Source organism: Hirundo rustica, chromosome 10, assembly GCF_015227805.2.
Source record: "Hirundo rustica isolate bHirRus1 chromosome 10, bHirRus1.pri.v3, whole genome shotgun sequence".
NCBI classification, from domain to species: domain Eukaryota; kingdom Metazoa; phylum Chordata; class Aves; order Passeriformes; family Hirundinidae; genus Hirundo; species Hirundo rustica.
In genome coordinates, this window is record NC_053459.1 from 12,332,838 (window position 1) to 12,360,703 (window position 27,866).

At 41.5% G+C, this 27,866-nt stretch overlaps 1 protein-coding gene across 1 annotated transcript in view; it reads right to left on the reverse strand.

Annotated features, from left to right (window-relative positions):
- PLOD2 (procollagen-lysine,2-oxoglutarate 5-dioxygenase 2) overlaps positions 1–10,137 on the reverse strand; it is a 50,986-nt gene extending 40,849 nt beyond the window's left edge. The window contains exon 1 of the mRNA XM_040074182.2: positions 10,064–10,137. The gene's annotated coding sequence lies outside the window, so the exon portion shown is untranslated. The remainder of the gene's footprint in view (positions 1–10,063) is intronic.
- Positions 10,138–27,866: the final 17,729 nt, after the last annotated feature.

Consider the following 27,866-nt stretch of genomic DNA (forward strand, 5'->3'; position numbering starts at 1 on the left):
TTCAACAGGAAGGCATGAAAAAAAAAACCTCCCAAGAGCTCCATGCCAGGTATGTGTTCGGCTACTAGGATGAAATTGTGTCAGACGGACTTCTGATCGTTACACCCACAAAACAGCTGTTCTGCTTTGAGAATGAGCCTGAGAGGGCATGTGCTTAGCCAAGAAAAGTATATCCAGTGACTAACAGAATTCATTTTTACATGTAGATTAGAAACCCTCTAGCACACAAGTTGTGAAAGACAACAACACTCCACATGGAACACATGCAGCGCATCAGGAAATCCAGTGAAAGTTTATCAAAACAACTCACTCTTTTAGTCTTTTTTTTTTTTTTTCTGCTACCTTCAGGGGCCTGACTGCATCATAAATATTTATTTCCTGAAAGAAAATCAGTAAACCAGAGCCTTTGCCTTCAGTGAATTGCCTGGCAAGGTCTAAGCCAGGAATGGCCGTGGCAGGACCGCTTTAAGTAGCAGTGACCTTTCCCCTTGTACCCTGGCAAAGAAGCACGCAAGGAACTACAGTCATTCCTCACACGCCCACATGGTTCTGATTTATCTTGAATGAACACTCTCAGAGATTACTACGTAATTTCTACCAGGAGTTGTGGGCACTAGTATAGTAGCTTCAGAGCAGCCAAAACTGAGGATATTGCTCACAGCCACACGGAAGCTGACATTTTGTCCTTGGATTCAAGAACTACAGACTTCTCTCTGGAGCAGAAGTCAGCTGGAAGATCAAAAGACATCTGTTTATGGTACCACACTGACATTAAAATCCATCTCTATCTTTAAAACTAGTGGCTTATATGGTAAACAAATGATGCTTGGTACTTGTAATAAATTTTTATCCATAATCTAGTGTCTACATAAAACAGTTTACTTCCCTGTTTGCACATTACATCCCACCCTGAGCTGCTCAACACATGAATGATTGCTCATTTAATGGAAAGATTGATACATAAAGTTAGCTATTACAATATGCAAAATAAGTCAACTGCAAGCTAATAAATGAGTTGCTAGATATCACAGGAAAAAAGCTTGGAAACTGGAAGGATACTAGGAATACTTCTATGGATTTAAGGGGGGAAGAAAGCATACAAAATGGAAAAGAAGGGTCTGGTAGTACTAAAGCATAGGCTGGACCTGGAAGAAGCATATGGATGCATCCAAGCTCATTGATAAAGCTATATAATTATCTTCTATGTCTCCTGAATCTCTGGTAATGTAGGAAACCAAGAGGATATAGTTTCCCACAAAACTAGCAAACAAAAAACCATCCAGACAAACTCCAAGCAAAGCACAGAGATGATTCAGCATGCCTTGACACCTCACGGAAGCATGCTTCTCTATCATTGGAGAAATGCACTAAATTTCAACACAACTGAAAAACTGTTTTCAGCATGGATTCCTCTTGTCAAATTTAAAGAGCACAAAATCCAATTCTTCCACATTTTCAAGACAAGCTGAAGCTCTGCAGATAACTAGAGAATCATCAGTGGTGACAACAGCAACTTCCCTATTCATATGGACTCGGTCTATATGTTCAAAATCCCAAGAAGCATTAAAACAGCTAAAATACCAAAGAGCACTTATAAAAACCAGATCTTTTACCACAACACAATCTTACACTTATCACTCACAAAGGCAATATTGGACTTTTCAAAAAGGAATTTGGATTTTCCACTATGAATAGGAGTCATTGCCTAAACTTCAGACTCTGTTTCACATAAAATATTTCAAAATCCACACAACCCAAAAAGATTGAGTCAAACAGCTGGAGATGGGAAAAACCCATCATATACAATGTAACCATGATTATAAGTTATAGGTACAGACACATGCTTGGTTACTGTAATCCAGCAGAAAACAAAGATCTTAAGTACACAATGAGAAAAACACAAACTATATGTATATATACATGTATATACACATCCAGTGAGCACTTGCAATGTACATATACTTAAATAAAGTAGTAAGCCAAAAGCAAAGTTTCTGGTTAAATAAAACTTTTGGCATAAAGAGGGAAAAGCCAGAGCCATCCGACAGCTGTTTATTTTCCCCTTAGGATTCTTTAGAAACACAACAATGTGCTGAAATAGCAAACATGGTCATCTTCTTTTCTCAGGAAATAAATGTGTTTTACACTGCAGGAGGGGGAAAGATGACTGGGGCATAAAACAATACTACTTCATATTTGGGAGTCCTGAAGTTTTTTTAATCTGATCTTTATACAATACAGTCATCTTCCGCTCTGCACAGAGCACTGCTGCATGCCTCCACTCATCCCACACTTCACTGCTTCCCTGAGAGGCAGACTGGTTTCAAAGTCCCACTAACCACAGCCATGATCACATAATAAGATTGGATTCTCTGCAGTTCAGTAGTATGGTTGGATTGATGCTAAAGACTGTCCTTTGATGGGAGAAAAAACATGCTTGAAAAGCTCATGAAAGATGAGAAAGCAGTTCAAGTTAAAAGAAAATCAGAATTAACAGATAGCAGGTTAAGAGCAGTCATGGAATGCCATACACATAGAACATACTGATTTTTCATACAGATACAATTCTTGTGTGAGAGAGAAAGTTTTCTAAGAACCAATGCCTCTAAAGGCCAGAATTTGAAGAAGCAGACCTTGCTGTACAGATCTCAGTTTAATCTGTTTTCCTCTGTATGACAAACTGCTCCTTAAATCACTGCACTTCTATGCATACATGTCTTACTCCAAAATACAGACAGTAACACTACTTCTGTAATTTTCAAAAACTTATGAGAGTCTTCTTGGCCATCTACTAAGAGATTTGTAGAAATCTTTCTTTTGGTGGTATAAAGCTATTGCAGAACTAATTAATGGAGGTAGACAGATATCACCTCTGCTACCACCTGATCATTATACTGGTTTAACCTGCAGGAAAAAAATAAAAGTACTTCTGTCTCTAAGCTGTTGCAAACAATTTTTAACCACAACTGGCATTTATGGTTATCAGGATCACTCAGCGCATGGGCTGGCTATGGATAATCCTTCCTGTGCTTTTCCACACTATCTGTAAACCTTGTTGAAGCTACAGAGCAACAGCTGCTGGTATCAAAGCTTCCAGCACTGGCCCAAGCCAGGGAATAGACCTAATAAAGGCAGGAAACTTTCAGGAGCTCTCTAGAGGAAGAAATACAGAAAGTATCATTTCCCACATTCAATTACTTTCAAATAGCAATTACTGTTGCAACTTCCTCAGCCGAAGTACATGCTGCCTCTTACAGGGTTCTTCCTCTTCTCATGCGTCTTAAAGGAACGAAGATGAATTAGCAAGAAAACATCCTTACTCTAAGCATGAGCTGCTCTGAATTTTTTCACAGTAGAGAACCTATGTTATATTAGCACTTGTTAATACAACCACTGGACAGGACACTTTTTTTTTTTTTTAATTTTTTTATTATTGTTTTATTTATTTATTTATTATTTATTTTAATTTCCTACAAACTGAAATTCTGTCTGGTTTTAATTCACAGCATGCAGGGATGTGAATGGGCATTTTCCTCTTCCATGCAGACAGACTCAAATGGCAAATGTACAGAGCTGTGCTCACTGCTGCCTTTTACCACTTTGTTTCTGATGTCACACTGATACAGAGGCTAAAACAGTTACATCAAAACGATCAAATGTTGAACAGAGCCAGCTCGAAACCAATTAAATAAAAACTTTGTGACACACAAATCACAGCTCTTTCTGTATATGTTATCTATACCTACACACATTTCCAAAGATTAGCAGGAACTCCCAATATACAACTGATTTCAGGAAGCATTTGAAGGCTGATTATGTCTCAGCTCTTAACTTACTTTCTTTTAATTCAGTAGTATTGAATATATAGTCAACAAGAGCTCATTAAGAACTGTATGTGCACTCATCAATCACGCACGTCAGCCCTGAGTGCAGCACTGGCCAGTGCTCAGGCCTGCACTCACTCTAATGCAAGATTTCCTTGTTTTGATAGTTGAACAGAGCCAAATACAAGCAGCAGTAAAGTGCTTTTCCATGAGCTTCAGAGGACTTGGATGAGACCCTCTGTACTGAGTCAGCTATTCTGCAGAAAAGCAAAGATAAGATGTATTCCTTAGTTCCCAAACTAAGAAAAAAATTAAAATCGACTGTTTGTAAATGACATCATTACCATGCACAAAGGAACTCCTAGCTGCCTAACTTCCTGACAAATGGGGAACAGATCGGGTTGCAGCTGTTTATGGGTGCCCAGATAGAAATCAAACCACAAAAATCTTGAGAGCTGTGCGGATGGAGTCATGGCACAGGCTGTGTCTTGCTTGAACGCGCGGCTTGGACAGCCCCTCTATAAACTGTCATCGGGGCTGTGTCCTGAGAGCAGGACACAATTAGCATCAGCTGCCTAAGTGAGAAAGTTTACTCAGCTTCTGCCTTTTTGTAGCCTTGCCCTCTCTTGTCTCTCTCATAAATATGTATCTGGAGAAGAGCATGTTTCTTCTTGGGCTGCTGCTTAACAAACCCAGCTGTTTAAACAGAAGTGGTCACACACAGCACCAGGCACTGCTGAAGTCAACCTTTTGACAGCTAATCAATCCATCAATGAAACTCAGCAGTTACGATTTGCAATAATAGTTTCTCCTTTGACAGCCTTTTAAAAAAAAGAACAATAATAATAATGAGAAGAATTGGAGCTGGAAGTGGGGCCATCCTGAAGACCCACAGCTGTCCCTCGCTGTCCTTCGTGCTTGCACTGGGGTTCATATTGTAAGCAGATGCTACCACCCAGATCAGTCAGTTCATTTGAAAAAGCTGCCCTACAGCTTCACATCTGGCCCTGTGTCTGAATACTGGACGTGGAAATTCCTCACACACAAGTGACACTACTACAAAAAAAAAGAAAAAAAAAAAAAAAATCACCATACTTTTCAAAGTTCTCTTTTCCGTGTGAACAAAAAATTTAAACTCCACACTTGTGCCCTGTCCTATACAACTCAGTCCTTCAAATTGTGAAATAAAAAATACTATCCTACTTGTGACACAAGACATCATGACATGGCATGCATGATATTTATATATATATATATGATATTTATATAGTATATTTAAGGATGTTTTTAACATCACACATATCAGCCAGCAGCTTCAAGTATTAAAGTTATGAATCTGGTCTGATCCAATGGCTTTACAGCGATGTAAAGCAGAACTAAGTAAAATGCTTACAAAGACAATATATTAAAGTTTCATGTGAATTACAAAACTAAATGATCCATTTCTACTTTAAAAAAAAAAGAGAAAAGAAAAAGAAATTAAAAGAGCAATGCTATCAGACGTTGATTAGTTTCTGCACAGCTGATTTCAGCAAGAATGGGCTCATTCAGCACGTTAACACAGAACCATAAGAACAGAATTAATTCTCAGAGGAGTGGCACTTAAATGACAAATCTATTTTTGTTTAGCATTTTTTTGTCTTTGTTTCCTCACAGTATGTTTCCATTAATTACAAATACTGCAGCTTTAAAAACATACTTGCTCTTCCCTTACAAAAATAGGTATCTGGGATAAAACTGCAACTTTATGTATTTAGTCTCCTTATCACCACTATAATCCATATTTTTTAAATTAAATTCACCTTAAAAAAAAATCTAGAAACAGTTCAATTAATCCTAAAGCTACTTGTAGTGTCAAGCTGTGCTTTCAAGCACGTATTCCTTGAGAGTTAAGTGTCATTTATTCTCTAGAGCTACATTACCTCACAAGACACAAACCTGCTGCTAATCTGTTTGGTCAAGTTGTGTTTTGTGCTGGAGAGAACCATGCTCCCGTTCAAGCTAAAAGGGATCAAAAATATTTGATCCAACATTTCCAACCTGTTTGCAACTGGTCCCTCAAAAACTATTAAAAAATTAACAGTATAAATGAAAACAAAAACTCCCTTACCGCAATCATGCTTACTCCCCCATGACAAAGGAATTCACTTAAGCAGCATGTCAATTAATTTGTAATTCAGACTGGCAGTTCTACACAAATGGAAAGATACTGTTTTGGATAACACAGTGCAATAGTGCTAATTCAACAAACTAAACACTTCCCCATGAGAAGTCAAAGTCATTTACATTTAAGTAAGCAACAGTGAGGGAAAAAGCTAAAAATGTGCCCATAAATGATGACTCTCCAGAATATACCACCAACCTAAAGAAAACCCTGAGAAATAATGGTGGTTTAGATTCTTGACAGAAATGCACTTCACACAAACCACCCCTGGCTCAGATAAATACAGCGGTCATTCCACTGTGCCCCTTCAGAGCAATTTACAGCATCCAGTGTTGATGATAAACGTCTCAACTGTTTTATTTCTCCTTGCTTTAACTGAAAATGCATTTTACAGACAAAGTTGCAGTAACCCTAATGTTTATCACAGAGCAAACATCCAACCCTGTGGTGTACTTCCATACCTTGATTATTACCTTCATCTATGAAAAGATAGGAAAGCTGACCAAATAAATCTACGGTTTTTTTCTTTTTGCCGAATAGACTGGCATTGTGCAGCCTCTAACCCAAGTGCTACAGAGAACCCAGACTGCAAACTTTAGTTGTCTTCAAGGATGAGTATTTTCCAGGGAAAAAATACACGGTGAAAGCAGAACTTTGCTGCTCTGCACCTCTACCGCAACGTTCGCTTATTTTTAACTAACTTCCAAACGCCCGCACCTCCCACTACACACTCTTTCATTTGTCATTCACTATTTATTTCAAAGCTGGAGGCTAAAGATATCTCCATGAGTAGGTAATTCCCATCCAAGTGGTGCACGCTGATGGTACCTGCACGACGTGCCCCAGGCGCACAGGCAGCCCAAGCACTGTCTGCTGCACAGGCGGTTCCGCGGTCATCACCCTCTGCTTCCACCTCCTCCTCTGACGGGCAGCTTGCTCATGCAGTCCTCACAAAAAGGGCACAAAACTCCCATGAGATCTGGAGGAGGCTTTCCCACACCCCAGGTTTATGTAGCAGTTTTAGTTACTGTGGTGACAAGAGGAGACAGAAATAGCACCAGTAAAGAGGCAAGAGACAGAAAACCGGGCCGGGAGACAGAGGCAGGCACAGAGCGCCGTGCTTATGGCCTCTCCTTCACCAAGCACGCCGAGGCTGTCAGTACTCCTAATAAGGATGTCAGGATGGTTGAATGACTAAATTTTCTTGTTTAGGCACCACAGTAGGACCCAAAAGGAAAGGCCTATTGATCGCTGTCACTCAGACCATTTAGGCTGAGCCCAAATTAACAGAAATGGCAGCAGTACATGCTGTATCTCAAAGTGAGCCCTCACAGAGCTAGACCAGCCAGCAATTACTGCTTGAATCACTTGTGACCAGCACTTGAGGGACGGGGGAGGAAAGCCCAGTGCTCCACAGCCAGCTGAGCCACCACACCTCGCAGCCCAGCTGCTCTGGGAAGCCACCCACGCTGCTGGAGCCCCCCCAAGCCACCCCTCCTGCTTTGGGAGGGCACACAAACAGCAACAAACCACGGGGCCCACTTCAAACCCCACCTGACGGCCACCATTACCACCTGGGCCCCGACGCCTCAGCGCGGCTCCGGCCAAGTCACCACAGCCGCTCCGGGGAACAGACTCAAAGGCTGCAAAGTCGTTTTCCATGCAAACAGCTGATTGACAAAACATCCTAGGTGAGAACATCATCTGCGTCTGCTGCCAAGAGAGCGTCTGCCTCTCACACAATCACAAATGTCATTTCCACTGACTTTCTGCGTGTCACAACAAGCAATCTGCAAGCAGCAAGCGTGGTGCAATGGAAATATTTCAGCGCTGATGTTTCAACACAGAAACTTTTGCATCTCCACCACACAGGAGCCAGTGTTTCAGAGCTCAACAGTGCTCTTCTCTGTGATTGCCTGAAACATAAACCTGCGGCCAAGGAAGGAGCGCAGAGGGATTTCAGCAAACGCAGTTTGCCACAGGGCTGCACTGACCGCTGCCTGTAACCAGGGCTGTGCAACAGGCAGCTCTCCTGCCATTGCTTTTCCAAGCCTTTCTGAGTAAAGTCTTATGAAGAAATAAAGATGCAGCTTGGCAGTCGGTTCCAGACAGTCTTGTTAGAGCTTCTGCCGCAAGTAAGCGACACTAATGGACTGCATTAAAAACTGACGTGTAAATTGTGTCTTCGCCTGCTGTTTTACACCGAATTGTAGGAAGTATCAAGAGACTAGAAATTAAAAAACAGATTTCTAGAAATAGAAGCACCATAAGGTACGCACTTCTTCAAGTAATACAGCACAGACTCAGGGAAAACATTCAAGGGTTAAAACAGGAATAAAAATAAGCAACACAGCAGGCAGTGTCTGAGGTCAAGAAACTACTCAGAATGGTTTCAGTTCAGCAGAGATTGCTATAGTTCAGGCTACTCGTGTCGAAATGAAAAAGAATTAAGGTCTTCCTGCATAAACACATATATGTTTTGCTACCAGTGTTTTCTTGCACTGTAACTTGTGTAGAATCATTTTTATTATTGATATAGACAAAGCAGTCTATTTTTGGGTTGCTGAATCATGCAGTCCTGTCTGGACAGGGACTCTGCTTTGCACACATTTGAAAAGCAGCAGGATTAAAGAAAAACCCTTACCATGCCAGCTATTAGTTTATGCCAGCCCGAGAGCCCACATTTCAAGTGCACAGTTAAAACAAAACGCTATTTGAACAGGTATGTTTGTGAGAATAACTGTTTGCCATAACTGATTTCCAAAGAAGTCCAACTTACAATCTCACTGCGCTGAAAACAGAGATAGGAGCTCAACTTTTTGCTCAAACCTGTCCCCGGGGGGTGCATTCCAAGGGACAACAAAGGCTGAAGGGTAATGCTCACACCACCCCAACACACAGCAACCACACCATAGCCTTCAGAGAAATACTCTGAATGGCCAAAAGTAGCAAAGTACTACAAAAACTGGAAATTAGAACTTTATTGAGTGGTTTTGTATTCTTCAGCAGCTTTTTGAAAAATTATTTTAACTTTTTACACCACTTATCAACTAAATCAGTAGTTTTAACATCAAAGTTAGAACCTGCTGAAAAAACCTGCTGCTCAAATAAAGAAGCCTCCTCGTTCACCCCAGAAGAGATTAAGCTAGATATTAAAAATAACTTGATAAGTCTTGAGAAAACAAGCCAAGAAATGAAAATATTTTGGATTTCGTGTGGTAATAATGTAGTGGGATGAAATACCTTTGTACACCTAGAACAGAAATCAGAAGTACAGACTCTAGACAGTATTAGAGCAAAAAATATGTTTTCACATAGTGTTGGACATAGATGCACTTGGACACCTCTCTCTGAGGGACTTCCCTGTATACATTTCTTTATTTAAAATGCTGAAGATAAAATTTCTTTCTGTATCCCAACTCCTTGAAGCAAAAAACCACTACACGAGTGAAAGGCAGGGAAAGGCTCTGCAGGACGGGAAGTATCCGGCTGACTTTTGCACGAAGTAAGAAACCTCATCAGCGGTTGCTCAAGTTCAGAGAAGCAGTGACTGATGCTATTGCTTTTCCGAGCACTGGAAAAATATGTTCATCAACACCTTGTCTCATGGAGACAGGAGAAAAAGAGGCGGGGAGCGAGCAACGATAAAGTTTAGGAGTCTCAATACCCCTTAAGGATTTTTTTTTTCTTCCTTTTCTCCCTTAAATGGAATTAGGTATCGCTGCTCCGGCGGCCTCTTCCCCCAGCCGCCGAGCCGCTCCGCGTTACCGTGCGGGGCAGGGACGGGCCGGTGGGAAATGAACAAATAAATAACCCGGCAGAGCGGCGGGTCCCAGCGTTCCCTTCCCGGCGGACGTTGCCGAGCCGGCGGGCACAAAGCGGCCGGTGCCGCCCGGCCAGCAGCGCATCCCCGCCGCCCGCACACGCCTCCCGCGGGCACGGCCGCCGCGTCCCGAACCCCGCGCCGCGTTCCCGAACGCCGCGCCGCACCCCGAACCCCGCGCCGCGTCCCCAACCCCGCGCCGCGTCCCGAACCCCGCGCCGCGTCCCGAACCCCGCGCCGCTCCGCGCTCACCTGCGGGGCCGGGGCGCCGCTCCGCCGCCGCCGGCAGCGCCAGGGCCAGCAGCGACAGCAGCAGGAGCCGCGGCCACCGGGCGCCGCTCCTCGCCATCTTCGCCCTCCGCGCCCGCCGGCCCGCCCGCGCCACCGGCCCCCGACAGCGGGGAAAGGGGCGGCCGCGGAAAACGAGAGGGGAGAAGGCGCCTGGGGACCGCGGGGGCGGACACCGCTCCTCCTCCGCCCCCCGCGCCGGGGTTTATACGGCGGCGGGAGGGCCGGGCGGCCAGAGCACCGGCGGCGCGACAGGAGCCGCGGTCGGCGCACGGTGCCGCCGCCGCCGGGGAGGGGCGAGCGGCCAAGCCCCGCCTCGGCCCCGCCGCCGCGGGCGCGGCGCTGCACAGGCGCGGGCAGGGCCGGCGGGCAGCGCGCCCGCCTTCGCTGCGCAGGGCCGTGCGCTGCGCCCGGCGCTCGCTCAGTGCTGGCATTGCCCGTTATGTCCCGATAAAGCTGTTCCCGAAATCGTGATTTTGTCCGGGAGATTGTGAGCGCCCGTAGCCGCTGCGGGGTGAGCCGATAGAAACGATGCGAGCCTTCCGCCTGTGTGCCCTGATGGCGTCGGAAGCGCGCTGCCCGTCCGCTCTGCTTGGGAAGGACGCGTCTGTCAAAACCTCCGTCACCTCAGCATTCAGCCGACTCAGTTCGTTTGTCTAATCAAAACACACAGACTGCTACGGTTTTATCATTAAACAACAGCCAAAAAAATCAGTGCAGGTAAGCACGGTGATGATAAAGGAAGTGTACTGGCCCACCTTCACTCTTATTGTGATACAAAGCATGTTCAAAAAAATACCATAAATGTTTAAAAGTGACATAAAATTATAAAGCAGATGTCAACCTATTGGAATCACTGTAAATTTACACCTTGGAAATACTATTTGAAGACCAAATGCATAATCCAAAACAAAAATTAGTGGTGAAAGTAAGATTCGTGTATTTGAGTTCCACATATATAACCATCAAACAGACACCTCATTTTTTATCCTAAATGTCTCTATGGGTTTAACAGATGTTCTTTTTTGGACCTATAGAGAACAGAAGAAAAAATGGGGGAAAGAAAGAGAAAACTTGACCTGGGCTACTATAGCTCTGAGAAGTGTGTGCTGTTATTTGGATCCCAGGGCAGAAATCAGAGCCTGCATTATTCTTCCAGATACCTTTATGGTTAATTGGGAGAGCTCATTCTTTCTGGATCAGACTGCACAGACAGCAGGGATGGAGTGCAAACCAAATAAAAACACTGGGTCCTTGGTCTGAAGGAGCTCCTGTAAAGCAGAGGCTCATGAAAGCAGCAACTGGGAATTAAAAATGTAATCATGTAATTGATGGAGAAACAAAAACGATCCTCCAGTTCTTGGGCAATTACTCATGATGCACTTTTTCCTCCCACCTCTCCCAGGCATGCAGAGATTCACCAGAGGACAAATATGTTTTGAATGCAGACAGCACAACCACATCACTGCACACATCCATGAACAGCCTCTGCTCACTTCTCCAAGAACAAGCACCTCTGCTGCTGATCACCTCACCACAAAGCTGAACGCCATGACTGGGATGATCCTGCAAGTACATCCATCTTCAGGCTGGGGTTTTCAATAGATAGATCCAAGCAATTTGGCCAATGGAGAATGAAGATGGAAAAAATAATTAATATTTCACAGCTGTAGTTTTAAGGTAGAAAACAGTTTAAACAACCATTTCAAAAGAGGTCCTCAACAGATCAAACCTCACCTCCAGAACAGCTTAATGGTAACACTTGTACTCAGAGACAGAAAGAAAGTATAATTGCAAAGCTGAAAAAAACCCCAAAACTCATTGAGAATAAATCACTAAAGGCATGTAGAACACATTGAGTACCATCAACCCTGAAAGAAGTCACAGATTTCTTCAATAAAGTCTGAGAGGAAAAAACAGGACCATTGGGTATAATTTCAGAATACCATGGAGATGATGTCATGGCTCCTAGGGATGGAATGGGAATCAGACAAAGCTTCAGCCCCTAGAACTGAGAGTAAAATCAGTGGCTGTTGGTCACGTACATACCCAGTGCTTTGAGAAATCACAGTTGTAAGTGGCTGCTTTCACCAGAGAAAATGCACAGGTCCTGAAACAGCAACGTTAGGTGGAAACCAGTGGGCATAAAGAGGAGAGAGAGTCCAAGAGGAATCCTAAGAGGCATTTTGTTATCAAAATGCACAAGTAAACAGTAGCAGGGAAGAATGAAAAGAATTGGTGGAAGAACTCTGTAAATATGCAACAGTGAAAGGAAAGGAAATAGCTGGCAAAGACAGATTTCTAAAGTAGGAGGAAAATGGGTTGAGAGAACTGTGATATTAAACACAGCTCATATCTGTAAGTGCAAGCCCAGACTTGGACTAGAAATTTATGTCTTTTCTTGTCATTTTCCATGGTCTCTTGAAGGCTAATTTCAATTTTAGGCTGTTCTTAGAAAATGCAAGCTTTGTCCCCAGAGAGAAAACAGAGCTGAAAACTACCCAAAACACTGCTTTCAAAGTGACAGATGTGGTCAAGACATCTCCTACCCCCAGAGGCTTCGCTCGGACATTGGCTGATGGAAAGGAAAATGCTTGTGAAACTCCAGAACTGAGCTGCACCAGCTGTGCAGTGCTCAGGGGCTCAGTCTTGCCCTGCTCTCATAGGCACTTGGGTTAGAAATATGCTGCTTTTGTGCACAAATACCAGCTTCAAGGCCTGAACTGGCAGCTGGTGGTCAGCAGGATTTCAGCTCTCCTGATGCTTTTTCAGGCTGCTTCAGGACTGTATTATTGGTGTAGCATCTGCAACACTTACAACACTTAAATATCTGAGCTCCTGAGCTGAAACTTACCCTCAAACTAGAACAATTTTAAAGAATAACATAGACAGTATGTAGTAAAATGTCCAAGTATGCCTGTTAAGCTACAGAGGTTAACTCCTGAAGCAATTCCTACAGATGTTCCAAGAAACAGGCTCACATTCATGCTATTGTCACTATTTGTTCCTTTGATTTTTGACTTTATTGAGCCTTTTTCTCTTTCCTCTGCAACAAGTGAATTTCTTCCTAAGAAATGAATCCATGTTGTTAAGTAGGCATGGAAGACAGCAGAGAGTTGTAGTTGTGAGGCTTTGAACGTGGGACCCCAAGGAGTTTTTTGTCATAAAACTACAGCAGTAATGAGGAAAACAAGAATGGAAGTGACTGCAGGCAGTCCCCACTTCCAAAAGTAACTGTGAAAAGTGATGTTCTAACCTCATAATCAATGAGTTACCAATTTTATTTATTTTTCAGACCCTGCACACTTTCAACAGCTCAGGAATAATATCTCGAATTCAGCTGGGAAGTTTTTGGGCAAAATTCTATAGGACCTCTGCAGAAGACAACGTCTTCCTGAATTGTTTCTAACCTTAATTCCTCCAGTAGCTCTTCCTAAATATTTTGGGAGTTTCTTTATGGTCTCAGTAACTCCCTGTCTGTATCTGCCCATCTGTACCTCCTTTTCCCTGTCTCCTAATTGTCTGTAGGAAATTATCGTGAGGTTAGAAACCCATCTTCCCTAAACCACCACAAATTTTATATTTCAAGATGCATGTAGCCAATGCCACGTGGAATGGAAACAAAGACAGTTCATTGCAGTACCAGCCTACCACTGCAGTCAAAGGGAGGTCCTGTCGCAGAAAGCTGCCTAAACCACAGGATCTTCTTATGAGACCTTTTTCACATCCTCTAACTAATCTTCATCTCACTGTCCCTAAAAAAAAGCAAAAACAGTCTGTGCAGTTGTAGTGCTTTTCCTCTCCTTGAACTTATCTCACCTTGCATCTAGGCCTCAAAAGCCATTCTTTTATTCTGGAGCCCCACTAGATTACCTTTTCCACAAATGCTAAAATGGAGAAGCATTGAACATGAGCTTCCTTTCCTAACCTTGTAACACTAAAATAATTCATTATACATCAAATAAAACAAAAGAAAGACAACAGGAGTGATGTGTGGAAAGCCACAGACAGAAAGGATTTTCAACAATTCCCCAGCAGCAGCGTTCCAAGAATAAAATCATCGTTCAAGGATCCCAAGTCCCTCACCTCGATAAAGACCATAGTTTTCTAACAGATCATAAAGTCTTGTCTGGGAAAAAAAGATATTCCCCATGTATTTTCAGTAGCAGCAGTCATTGGTTATTTGTTGCAAAGAACAAATTGATTTGTCTCCTATTCCAACTTTTCCTCTCAAGTGTCTTTCTTGTTGTATAAATTTTGTCCTGTCTCCTGCCTTTGTGTTACATTAGTAATTCTATAGCAGTGATTTCACTGCCTGGGTCAAGTGGATATAAACTATAAAATTAAATAAAAGGTTTTGGCCTTTTTCTTATATCATGGATCCAATTTATTAATCAAAGTAGTTACATGAGTTGATTTTTGAGACTAGATTAATAAAAGACCTTTGAGATAGTAAGTTATACTTTTCAAGTTAAATTGTTTACCTAGAGTAATTTCTAAAAAGAAAATCCCAGTTTTGCATTATAAATTCAACACATATCAGTATTTTTAATGAGTCGGGGTAGCTCAAAATAGATGTTTGCTATTAAAGAATAATACTAATAAGAATTGACATTCCAAATTAAAAAAAAAAAAATCCCTTGTCAGTCATAGGAAAAACCTTCTTCAGATATATTTAGTTTAGATGCCTGAAGTTATTTAAATTTGACCACAAGCCAATGAAACACTAGCATCAAACCAGAATTAATTTTTTTTTTTTCTTTTTCAATAAAACCCCATCAATAGGGACAAGAAAGTCCATCTGGCAATAACATGTCATTAAACTGTGCATCACATTGTCTGACTTAGTATATGTGTGCAGAGCCTGTAATAAGCCCTCTTAAGTACTTCAACCCTAATAAGAACTCTTCCACAGACAATTTATTTCCAAAGAATCAGGCTAAATGGCACTGAAATTCTAGTCTTGCTCTCTGAAAATAGTTTCTCTTTGGTTGCCTCCCTTTAATTTATCCTCAGTTTCAATCAGAACATTTCTTTGAGCTGCTGCCCCAGTGGTGTGATTGTGGGTGTGATCCAACCGTGGCCAACAGCTGCCAAGTGCTCCTCAGGGATGCTGAGCCCCCGCTGGGATCCATGGATGCTCATGGAGCACCTTTCACTATGAAGCACTGAGGGAACCTTTTGCGCTGGAGTCAAGTTTCTTTCCCAAACCACCCAATCAGAAATCACTTCATTTCATGCACTCATTTATAATTATAGCTATAAACAGCCCATATGAGCAAAAGATTAATAGGGCTAGCAAGCATTTCCAGCATATAATCGGCTGTCGTCCCATAATTACTCAAAGAGATTGAACGAGTGGCTTTGAAATTACAAGGAGAGTTGCATTCTTTTACTGAGATGGGAGCAGCAAAACATGAATACCCAGCAAAAGCCCTGCTAATTTTTTGTCTGCGGTCCATCCTTTAGCTTTTAGGACATGGTTGCTCCAGCCTCACGTGCCTATCCTGTGGTACAGAAGTCAGTGAGCACCATAAGAATGTTAATCCTGCTGATACGGCGTTAAACCAGATCTCTGGTACTGCTTCTGGTGGACACGAAGGTCTGATCCTCATTTTTCACTTCCATTGCATTCATTTTTATGTGATTTATATAGGCAAAAAACTGTGAATTAAATCCTGCAGAGTAATCCCCGCTGACCACGGTTGATCTTGTAAAGATTTCACTCCCATCACCCAATAAACTATAAAATGCTTCCCAGAGCCTCAAATGAGAGGTGTTGAAATGCACAATTAATCAACATGACTGAAGTGTTGCTTTTGTTATAGTGTGGGGATGCAGAAAAGAATATAACAGAAAAGGAAGCAACATTCAAGAAAACTGGCAAAAATAAAAATAATTTTAAACAGTTGCTGTGTGGGATTAATAAAAACTAGTAGAAAAATGCCTTTAAGAAATTTTCTGGAGCTGGGGATCGATTGGAGTTTTGAGTCTGTCAAAACCCCATCACTGTAAAAGTGTTCCACAGGAGCGAGCCTGTGGTACTGGGCAGGATGAAGGGTGTCACACGTGTGTGACCAAGAGGGGAGGGGAGCTCACGATGTGTTTTACAATAGTTCCCCTAAAGCTGACTATTTTTGTGATTTCAGAAGACCAGAGGAGAGTTCTGGAGGGGCAATTTGGGAAAACCACTGGAGCAAAGAACTATGTCCCACAAGTATTCCCCTACGGGAAGACATCAGATTTCATACCCTCTGTTACTGAAATGGTTTTGGTCAAAATTTCTTTTCCTTCCCCTGCTCTGGGAGTTTCATGTCTGTTCTGTCTATCCACAATGATCTCATTCTCTCCAGCTGACTTGTTTGAGGTAAATAGAAACCGCTGCCCTAATTTTGACAGGTAGGTTTTTTAGCAATTTAGTTTGATTTATAACAAAATTGCCATTAAATTAGTCTTGTTCCTACTTCCTGTATGATGCAAATGAGGAATCCCAGATGGCCCAAAAACAACTTCTGGCAGCATTTCTGGAGCACTAGATTCAAGAGAGAAAAGAAAGGAGAGGTACTGGCTGTATTTTCCTGCTGCAAAGTCCCTTCCACAAAACCTTTCAGGTCCCACTTTTCAGCAGGCAGTGTGTGAAGAGCAGCCCCAGGAGAGGTGAAGGAAAGCAAAGAACCACAGATTTTTCTTAATTTAGTGGCCGGTCAAAATATTATATGGCTTTTCAAAACCCAACCATTTTGCCTCTTGACAAAAAAAACCTTTTACAGGGAAGAAAGGTGGCAGCCAATAAAAACAAGGTGAGTAAAAATAGCATATTTGAATGAACAGTTAAATACAGTTACCAGGAAAGTTGAGGTTGTGAGCAGTGTCCCTGGCACAAGCAAGGAAGCAAGAAAATCTCATGACTCAATCAGTAGGGGAGTGTGCTTTCAAACTTAGAAACGTTTAGAAGCTTTACACCTTTGAGGGTTTTTTCTTGCCCTCTTCTCCCATCTTGCATTGTGTGTGTACATAACCTTATTTGATATAAGGGGACATGAAGGGATGTTAGGTTCAGATCACCACTAGAAAATTCCTTCTGCACTTGTGTACTCAATCTCTTCACTCAATGGCTGCTAGGGCAAGTGTACAGATTCACTACATTTTAACACTAAAATGGCCAGGAGTTACTGAAGGAATGAAGAAAGTTTTAGGTTACAGGCTGTGTACTGTGAAAGGGATATGCATCCAGTCTGAATGGTTCTTCTCAATTGTATTTTTTACAAAAAAGAACACATGCTTTTTTTTTTTTTTTTTTTTTAGGGCTGGGACCTTAACTGTTCTCAGCTTACACAGAAAGGGGCACAGAGGAGGCAAACTTTGAATAGCAGTGCACTTTGGATGCACATTATCCACTCTGTGTTCAAGACAACTCACATGCCTCCTGTCATAGAAAGACTGAAATAAATTGAGAACTTCCAACAGAACCCCAAGAGAATTCTTTCCAAAAGATTTTTAAATATAATTATTTTTTAGCACATCACTCAACAGAAGCCAGGAGGATGGCTACTTTGAATTCAGAGACTGCAATTTGGGCTTATTTAGTTTGGATGCTCAAGAAGATGAAGCCTCTAACGAAAATAATTCTGATGACTTGTCAAGATTGGCAGTACATTTTGTCATGTAATCTGGGCTTTAGGAGGGAAGTTTCGGGGGTGATCTGGCTCTTCACATCCAGATAATCCTAAGCCTGTGGTGTTCAAGGCAACATACAGATTGATTCTGCATTAGGGAATGTGATGGAAAGAAATTCCTTCCTGTTTAAAGAAAACTAAACAATCTTTGTGCATTGGAAGGCAGCAATATCCTCCAGAGTGGAGAGAAAATTATGATGGATAAATAGCAGGAGTCACAGGTAGCCCTGCAGTACCCCAGCACTCTAAATGGCTGCTCATAAAGTTCCAGGCAGAATTAAGAAAGTGGCCAAAATGGCACATAAACTGAATATCATGTGTTGACAAACCTGGGTCCCTGTCTTCTGCTTTCCCCTCTTCTCAGTCTTTTTTCACTCCGTTAAGAGGATATGTACACTAAAAAATGCTGTAGCCAAAATCGCTTTTGTAGAGTTTAGAAGATTGAAAATTACAGTACTCAACCTAACAGTATCCTCAGATAAACAGTGCAGGCAGCACAGTTCCAGGGTACCTTAAGGAGGAGGGACACGTGGTAGGCACGGAGCTCACATCCCCAGGAGGCTCCTACTAAATGGCCAGGAAAAAGCCAGATTGTTGTCATGGCAAAGAAAAGGGGTAGGCACAAGTTCCTTATCCCTGTGCCAATGTAAGGCTGTACTTGCCTTTGAAGCATTTACACATGGACAATGTTCTTCGATATAGTCAGAATGAAAAAAGGAAAAGCCTATAGCCCCTATATCTAACTCTGGCAGGCAGCTATCTAGCAAATTATCACCTCTGCAAAACCCTTACATACAGGAAAGTCTTATTAATGTGGCTGTCCCATTGTGCTTACATTCTGCCTGCTACAATTTAGAATTTAGCTGAAAATATGACTGCAGAATTCACTGTGGCTCGCTCAGCTATAATGCTCCCCATGTGTAGTGAGAATATTGATTATTACTTGCTTTCAGGTTCCTAGGGTGGGATTTGTACATGTGATTCAGGAAATAAAAAGGTCAGTAATACTGCTCTTGTTACTCTGCTTGGAAAAGCTACATAAACATTTGTGCTAACCTACTAAATTCTTCCTAACCAGAGATATGTGATATAAATTATAAACAAAAAAATCCGCTTTACATCAGTTATTGTCATATTATTTCCCTTTCATGTATCCTCATTTTCAAGATGCTTCTTGACATTTTTTCCAAGACCAAAAGTTTTTAGTAAACATCCTTCCTCAACAGAAATATTAAGTCTAGCAGATTATTATGAATTATATTTTATTATTGGTATCAGTTTGGTGAATGTGGTATTGTTTGACTCCAGAGAAGGGTCAGTCACATTGTGCACAGTAGTGACAGCCTGCAAAACCTACTGAGCACCCCCTGGGCTAGCAGGGGGCTAGCAATCTGAATGATGATGTTGAGACTGCTACTAAATATTTACTGAGCCATCAGGACTCCTCAAATCACTGTATAAAGCTATTGTGAGGTATTATTATTGCCACAGGCTATTCATATTCCCAAGGTTCACTCCCCAAGATGTAATAGTGATAACCTCCCCAGCTTTCCGCTCTAAAGAATAGAAATCACTTGCTTCCAAAACAAAATACAATCTTTAAATTGGACCCTGTTCAAAGTAGCTACCAAAGCCAGAGAGAGCACCATGACACTATTTCCAACACCTAACAAAGACAACATAAAGGCCGAAAAAGTCTCCTCTAAATCACTGATATTCAAGAAAATTTGCACACTGCTAAAGTCAGGCTTCTGCAAAATCTCAGCGGCAGCCTCTTTCTGTTCTCGATACCTCATGTGTCTTTTTCCAAATCAGTCTCAGAGGGAATGAGGGTTTTTGTTGTTTTAGTAAGACCAGGCCATTTAATCCTGCTCTTCATCTCTTCCTTCTGCTGTTCATGAGCAGCCCGGATTGCTGTTTATCAATATTCATTTGCTGAGTTATTACAAACAATTCTCCAGTTGTCAAATATAATTCTAGCTTTTTATTTCCCCTCTGCTCTAGGACTGTAATTGAGAGCACTGCTGATGTCGCTGAATATAAACTTCCACAAACAGACGCTGTGAGCTGGAACTCAACTGCACGTAGGCCATCCACACACTTTTTCCACTCTGACTCCTTCTCCCTGTATCCAGCTGAGGAAGATGTTTTGGCTGTGACTCCCCTGTAGCTTATTCCACGTCACACCAATGACCAACCGGAGTGAGGAAAAAGCTACTGGTGAAACGTCCATGGTTTTCAGTCAGCACACCAGGAATCTCAGGTGGAGGCACTCCTTCTCTCTTCTGAAAGAGATCTGCGCTCTCCAGTCAACCTTCAAAGCCTTGGAGCTCTGTTTGTGGAGCTTGTCCTCTTCGCCTCTCCAAAGACAAGGAACCTACTGCAGCAATGAAAACTTTACTGGCTGTGTTTGCTTTTCATAGAGTGCAGACAGGGGATATTAGGCAGGAATTTGCTTTACAATCACCGTTTATATCATTTACTCTTGTTCTTTTCATCCCAGAGAAAGCCTAACCTTTTTCCCATGGAATTTCTGTTAAGTGAGTCACAGAAGTCAACTGCTGCCCAGGCATTCACAGGAAAGGAAGATTTACATTTTATGTGTGTTTTTAGGAACACTCTCCTGTCACACCATTCATCTCCATAGCTAAATTAGGTCATTCTTTTGCTTTTTCCCCTCTTTGTATTGTAGAGAAAAACAGACGTGATTTATCAGTCTGTCATTATGGAGGAGGCCTCATTCTGAATTCGCCCATCCACTTCTTACTCCACGCAAACTTCAGCCTGTGATTCCCATCATTTTGGGGCTCCATAACCAGAGAGCATGACTGGGCAAAGACTTGGATGCTTTGGTGATTAAATATTTATAAAACACCTAATTTAGATGGTGGGTGGATGAGAGCAAGGAAGCAAGCGCTTCTCTGTGACCTGGTCTCCCCATAACTCACTGGAAAATATTTGGCAGTAAGCAAAGATTCAGAAAGCAGGTACTAGCAAATATGCTTTGTTTCTGCATGTGTGCTGTGCCTGAGGTGTTCATGGCAGGTCCCTGGGGGACAGCAGGTACCACTGGCCATGGGGCACCTGCGCTGCCCAGGGCGTGCCCTAGAGCAGTGCTGGAGCGTCCCTGTGCCTTCCCAGTGGCGATGAGGAAGAGAATGCTACTCTTAAGGATTTGAGTGCTTTCCAGACTTCTACAGATCTTAAATTTATTGAATAAATTCTTAATCTTGCACCAAAACTCCTTTGGGACTTGCATATGTAAACTTTTAAACCAAAGTAGTCTTTTGCACTTGTGATCTGCTCCATTATTAGCAGGAACTGATGGGACTTGGACGAAATTCAGTTACTGCTCCACAGTCGCAGAAATCTCCAACAAACAGGGCACTGTCTAACTAAACCTAATATAATCATTAATTCAAGGATCATTAGAGAATGAGAATTCCATCATATACAAAAACTTTAAACAGAAAATTGCTAGATTAACAGGAGCATCTTCATTGTTCTACCTGGCTGTTTTTCTTTCTTTCTTTTGGGAGAAAAAAAGAATTATAGTTTTTATATTTTAACATGACAAGAGATCAGGTGTTCTGACCAGAATGTCACACTCACTGCATTTCTCTTTCATACATTCATATTACAGCCAAAAAAGAACATGTGTTAGATTAAAACATTTTGGTCCTCAGCAGAGTAAACTGTTGATGCCATGCTGACAGCCTGTTAACAGCCATCAGCTATTCCCAGAAGTGCTGTGGGAGTTTGTAGGAAGGCATTTGCAAATGCTTTATCAATACAGATTTACCTCAGCAGCAAAAGGACAGACAGCATCACTTGTTGCAGCCTGGGTGCAAAATGCCTTATTCTTCCTCCTAGCCAGAGAAAAAGCACCTAAATCGAAATGAATTGAAGGGGACAGCTCAGGAGCTATCTGGGGTGGAAAGTAAGAGTCTCAGGGAAGGAATGAAGCTTCAGGAATTGCAAGTTTTTCAATTTTTACCTGTAATCAGGCAGCACACCTCTCAAGAAAGCTCATTATGTTCTTTTAATCCAGTCACTCCAGACTGCAGCTTGATTATGCTGAGATTTCAAGCCCTGATATTATTAGCATCATTCTCTTGCTTTTGCCCTTTGTCAGCAGCTATATTTGCATTTTTAAATAGTCAAATTCTAACCATAAACGTAGATTAGTGAAACCCCCCAGTCTGTACCTGGATTTAAATACTGCTGTGGCTGGATCTGAGCTGGGATGCAGAGATTTATCAGTGGTGTTAGGTGCCTTCTGGACCAGGTAGCTCCTCGCCTTTGACTTTGCCCATCTTGCCTCAAAGGATTTTGAAGTCAAACGTGTTTTGTAGATGTTTACATCTCATTACCTCTTTGAGAAAAGATAAAAACTTCACTTGTGCACGCTTCTCTCTGCAAATTTGGCTTGAGTTTATCTGATAGTAGAAGCTTTTTTGAAATTTCACCACATAATCACTGAAGTGCAAATCCTCAGGAAAAACAATTTGCTGTAAAAATTTCATATTTTCAGCTTAAGAGGTGCTGATTAGTTGGTGTTATACTCTGGCATCAAATTGTAGTATCTTCCTTAGAGCATGCACAATCACTTTTTTTTAGTTTATTTACTTTTCATTCCTTTTCATTAATATGCAATTTTGCACGTATATTTTCTTCAGCTAGGTATATTGCTTAAAACGTTAAACACCATAAATGGAGTACAAACAAAGTACAAAAATTTAGTTGATTTATTCAACAGATTTTGCAATTTTGCCTTCCTCTGTTGCGCTCTTCTCTACCACATTAACTAATTCTCTTTTCCTTTTTTTTTTTTTTTTTTTTTTTTTTTTTTTTTTTTTTTTTTTTTCTTTCCTGCAACACATAGGTAAGTTCTTGTTCATTTCAATGGCTGGCTTTAATTCTTGGTGCAATTTAATATTAGCTCACCACCACTAACAGCCCTTACAAAGTTTGTTCAGAGGAAAGGACAGGGCACAGTGAGCCCTTGTCTGTGTTGAACAACTTTGCTTGTATTTCTTTTCTGTCCCAATCTGGCACCAAGCAGAATACAGGCAGAAACAGTGTCTCAGGCAAGCTCAGCCTCAGTCTGCTGAAAGACCTGTATTTTCCACGAGCCACAAATTCTGCTCTCAGAACGAGACAGTGAAACAGTGTGCCTCAGTCCCTCCATACAGTCATATGCAGTGGGACCAAATAAAGAAGTTTTATACCAGCTAAAAAGCAAGATTGGCTGCAGGAACAAAGGAAGGCAGGATTTAGGTGCTCAAACGCACACTCTTGCAGTATTAGGATTCATTTTGTTCAAATTCCCCAGGGCAAGTGTTGCTCCACATAGTTATGTGTGGCTGGAGAGAGCCACAGTAAGAGCAGGAGACTGAACTTGAGCTGAAATATTGGCTGAGCTTGGGAAAGATCATAAAGAACCAAAGGAACAACTTACAGCACGTAAAGACTGCTGGAGGGAGCTCCTCAATGATGTACATGACAGCTCGGTGGTAGAGCAGGGTACAGCTAAACAGAAAGCAGAGCAGCACAAAGAAATGCTTGTGCAAGGTCAGATACCTTGGGAGGGTGTGCTGTTCAAATTGTGCCAAAAAAAATCCCCACATTCAGAGGGAACTGTACACTCACACAAGAGCAGAACTACACTTCAGAGCAGGAACGTGCAGCCAGGACCTCAATTAAAAAACACTATTGTGCTGATGTGCTGGTCATACACAATACCAGCAAAATGCTGCTGTAAACCACAAAGTCAAGGCAGCCCCAAACAGTGTCTTCAGGGTCAAAACATATGACTGGGTCATTTAAATTAGCAAGTTACCTTTTGTTTATGCTTCTCTTCTTATGAATAGCTTTAATTATAGCCTTCAGCACAAACCTCAGTTAGGCTGGGAGTTTCCACGCAGCGTTTGCTGCCCACAGCTGGCTCCCGGGGCTCCTGCCAGCTCAGTGGATCACCACGGTGCCAGCACTGAGTGCCAGCTTCACAGGCAGTGCCATGGCAGCACTGCAGCGCTTGCACACTTACCTTTGAAATGCACCTTTGTCCACGCTCCTTGAAGTGGTGATGAAGAATTGCAGGGGAATTTTCCTGTAGCTGAACATCTCCGTGTCACTCCCTCTCTGCAGCACATCAGTCAAGGAACTGGAGGCTCCTGACCAGTGGTACCAGCCCTGCAGTAGCCCACTCCCCTTTTTTTTTTGGCATGCATATGCCCTCAGGGCTAGGGGTGGTTGTGCATCAGGGGCGAGGACAGCTCTGTGCTTGCTGCTCAGCCACCACCAGTGTCTGCTTGCTCCTTGCAAAAGGCAAGCAACAAAGGAGAAATACTGACTGCCTCAGATGCCACCAGCTGCCCTGGTTCAGTAACTAGGTCAGCTAAAGGTTAAACCAGCTGAGGCAAAAGCAGCAAGTTTAAATAAAAAAAATTAAAAAGAGAGAGAGAGAGAGAAAAGCAAAACCAAAGCTGGGGGGCTGGCAGTCCACGTTACAGCCATCCACACTGGAGTCATCTCATGTCTAGGGGGCTAAATGCACCTTAGAAATCAGTGACGTTAAACCAGAAATGAAATCAGCCTGTTTGCTTTGATGTATCCTGCTGTGATATATTAATAACTTTCTACTTTCTGTAGTAATTTCTGTCAGAAATCATAGTCCAATTCCAAATTAAACCATTTACCAAGCCTAATGCAACTTTAAGGATATTACACAGTATTTTTCCTAAGTATTTTAAATCAATCATGGTTTAATATGCACACGCATATTTTTTAATTTTCCTAGTGGTGTGTAATTGCATTTGAAGTTTAGGATTTTGCTGCTTTGGTGGGAAAGACATCTAGCTTTCCACACTCATGTAGGGAATACATACTTTGGAGATAGTGTAATGTGAAATTCCTCCACTGAGAAAATCAGAATGACATCTAAGGAAACTGCCTGTCGATCTCAGAGCCAGGTTTAAGGAGTGGAAAGATAATTTCTGTGCTAACACTGCCACCCATCGAAAAATAAGAGGCACAGTCATCGTATGTCCCTGTTTTCATCTCTTCTTCCTCTTCGGTATCCTGCAGTGTTTCCATGGATATTTTCTCCTCACTGCTGTCTTTTATAACGCAATGTTATCAAGTAAAAATTGTAAATAAACTAAACTTAAGTTCTAGGTCAAATATAGCTATAAACCAGAAGATAAATTCTCTCCGGAACAAAATCAGTAGCATTTGGAAGTCTCCCTGTGTATGGTGACAGAGCTACTAAACCCTCAGCACATAAACATGGCATGTTTAAACATATATATCACAAAAGTACATGGAGAGCCCAGAAAGTACATGTAGAGCAACAGAATTCCACCAGCTGGGCCCTTCCCTCCACCCTGGGAGAGCTGCACTTTTACTTTGTTAGTGAGAGTCTCACTCTGACCTCTTGCTATTTTGAGGTTCTCATACTGTTTTTATCTCCTGCCTCACAAATGTTAAGATCAAACCATATGATTGCTTTTTGCTTAATGTGGCTTCTTCATCTTGTGGTGGAGTGGTGGTTTCCCCTCGATGCAACTCATAGTTGCTTCCTTGCCCTGGCTGTGAGAGGCTCCCTGATCTTCAAGTGTCTCTGGTTTCACAGCTTCTTCCCAGAATCCTGCTTTTACCTTTACCATTTCCTCTCACAAATTATTCACATCCATATCATACAATGGCCACTAGCAGTGGAACTCTTGAACCGTGCAATTTTACAATAAATTCCCTTGCACAAAGATTTGGTTTTCTTTATTATCTCTTGCATTTCCCAAGAGTTACCCCTGCACCTACAGTAGCAGGAGCTAAATTTAGTTCAGGAAACCAGCTGCTTTTCTCTTTCCCTGGCTCACCTTTTGCTGTGCAGTCCTGCTCCCTCTGCCAGCTTTTGGTCAAAAATATTCTTGTTAGTAAAGCCAACACAAGATACATGAGGGAGGTAAGAGCTGTCCTTGGGTCAACAAAAAGACCCAAGGAGACCTTTTAATGAACTTTGCAAATATGAAATAAAATGTTTTTAAAAGGCAAAGTGTTATACAATACTTTAAAAAAATGGTCCTTCTCTTTTCCAATTAGAAAGGTCATTATCAAAAACCCAATCTTGCTTATGACTAAAATAGTAAATCACTTTTTTTTTTTTTAACACTTATAACATTGTTTTCTGGAAAGTGGAATTAATTATGCTTTTCTACAGAGAAACATCATATAAATTATGGGTTTGTGTGCTATATGGACCCTAAGGGTTTTATTAAGCGACTGCATCTCCTGTGCAGCTGAAGATGAAAAACTTACCAGGACAACACAGATGGAAAGGTCATTAACAGAGCTAGAGAAATCCATCTGCAAATCTCGTTCTGTAAAGATTTTATGTAACAGCTCAATCTCACCGAGATGCTATTGAATAACTGGCGGCATGCTGGAAATCTTCTAATGCTTTACAAAGCCTAGATTTATGGACAGGGGGTTAAATCATGGTAAAATCATTGTATTCCTTATTGTCTGAAGGATGAAGAGTGGAGAGTTCTAGACTGGTGATTTATTAAATATGGATGCCGTTATGATTCTTCAAGATGAACAAAAAAAAAAAAAAAAAAAAAGACAGCTCAAAGAATGATTTATTCTTCATTTAACACAGTTTCAGAAATGAGCAAGTCTCTAGAAGTTCTTTAAAAATTTAAGGACTAACCCTTTTTTAATTAAATAGCATCAGAAAAAGTCAGATGACAAAGACAATAAGATATTGTTTGGTTAACTAGAGTTATCCATTGACAGCTTTAGTTAGGACTTCCCATGCAATATTTTTACCTTCATGAGAAGGAGTGAACTGTTTCACAAGAGAAAAGTTTATGAGCTGTGTGACCAGTGTCAGAGTTATCCAGTTCCCTGGCTGAAGGAAAGTTCCTCCAAGTCCAATGCTCTCTGTTGTTTTATGATCTGAGGTTGTAGAACTTCTTGCCAGTTCTTACCACAGTTCTGGCAAATCTAAGATGCTTAGCTGCCACTTCTTACTCCTTAGCTGGATTCACTTGTTCTCTCAGGTTATCTAAATTTCCATCTTATTTACTAATTTTGCTAAATACATGGTAAAGAAATAAACTGCAGCAATCTAACCACAGCAAAAAATTGAAAAATCATAATGGGCAACATCAAAACTTACATAACTTCACTGTTGTATTTCACTGTATTTGAGAAACCTGTGTGGAAGCACAGATACCTTGGCTTTGATTAAGCTTCACACAGTGGTTACTGCTTGCAATTGAAATTCTCCTTAAGATACAAGAATTGCAACATTGTTTTCCTACACATCTTGATGTTAAGTTGATAATTCTTAACTATTTGCATTCTCCCATTCTTCCCCTACTGCCCTACAGAGATGTACATTCATTTTTCTATGTATTTTTGTATGCAAAATTATTGGAACAATGGTGCTTCCAGGACTTAGGGTGAATACCTGAGAAAAAAAATTTGAATGAAAAAATTTTAATTACTTCGAGGAATGAAAACAAAGTCTTCTGGTTATGTCCTATTGGGCCAACCTATTAATACCTCACTTAAATTTGCATACACTCCTCAGTTTATTGTCAGCAGATGAATTTCTGATACAAGATCCTTTTCACCAAAGACAAAGGTATCCCTGTTTTATCTACTTGCAAAATATTATTCCATCCATTCCTCAAACAGCCATAGTCCTCACTCTAATGCCAACTGAAAATTTAAATTCTATGCAGCACCTGCTATGGAAGTAAATAGGGATTTTCAAATACTTCCCAAACAATGTTTATGGAATATTTGAGTAACTGCTGAAGTGCAGGGATCAAATATGCGTGAGCCTGGGACTTCAGAGCTACAGGGAGAAATGAAGCTCTGTGCCACCCCTTGCAGGAAAAATAATAATGATGGACTTAGCCACGTGAATCCCTAGGGGACAGGTCTGGTTTCTAATACATGCAGCTTCTACTCCTAACTCAAGTAATCAGAAACTTTTTAGCAGATTTTAGCAAGATTGGATTTCTGGTATCTCATTAGTAGATGGTCAATAAAGCACAAAATATTTTTTTAATAAT